A 997-nucleotide genomic window follows, 5' to 3' on the forward strand; every position below is an offset into this window, starting at 1 on the left:
TCTCCCTTTCTCCCTTTCTCTCTCTCTCTCTCTCTCTCTCTCTCTCTCTCTCTCTCTCTCTCTCTCTCTCTCTCTCTCTCTCTCTCTCTCTCTCTCTCTCTCGCTCTCTCTTTCTCTCTTTCTCTCTTTCTCTCTTTCTCTCTCTCTCTCTCTCTCTCTCTCTTTCTCTCTCTCTCTCTCTCTCTCTCTCTCTCTCTCTCTCTCTCTCTCTCTCTCTCTCTCTCTCTCTCTCTCTCCCCTCTCCCTCTCCCTCTCCCTCTCCCTCTCCCTCTCCCTCTCCCTCTCCTCCTCCTTTCTCTCTCTCTCTTTCCACCTTCACTCCATGTCGTAAGGTAAATTGCCGATAACTCTACGATTTCTTTAAATTCCGTTCCAACCATTGCGAACGTGTGAAAAGTTAAGATATAGAAAAGGGAGAAAGAAAAAATGAACGAAAAGAACGAAGGAAGATAAAAGTGAAAGTCGATAAGTAAAGAAAGAAAAGACGACAGAAAAGAAAGAAAAAGTAACAGAAGAAGAAAAAGGAAAAGAAAAAAAAAAAAAAAACGAAAGGAGATAGGAACATAGTGCTAGAGATCCCAGCCATGCAAATCCAGTGAAACGCCATTCCGATTAACGTTAGGAGTGGAGAAGCAGGGGAAGGCTCGACGGACGGAAAATGGAAGAAAGGAGGAAGGGGGATAAGCCATAGGACGATAAAACCTTGGATAGAGAAGAATTCAGATTAAGGTGTAAGGGGCAGGCTAATATAGTGGCAATAACGTTGACTATGGTTGTAATATCGTGGCCGCTAAGAATGAAAATAGAGCGAGGGTCGGTGAATAAAGTTCGAAAGGGAAAATGAATAATGAGGACTGGAAAATGACAACGAGACCCGGGAATAAATGGTTATGGAACAGCCTATGCGTTCGAGAAGATTCCGATAAGGGAGAAAGCAGATTATCCTGGCGAATCGTGGGAAGTGGCAGACTAAGATAATTAACGGAAAGAGAATAAT

Source organism: Penaeus chinensis, chromosome 10, assembly GCF_019202785.1.
Source record: "Penaeus chinensis breed Huanghai No. 1 chromosome 10, ASM1920278v2, whole genome shotgun sequence".
Taxonomy (NCBI): Eukaryota; Metazoa; Arthropoda; class Malacostraca; order Decapoda; family Penaeidae; genus Penaeus; species Penaeus chinensis.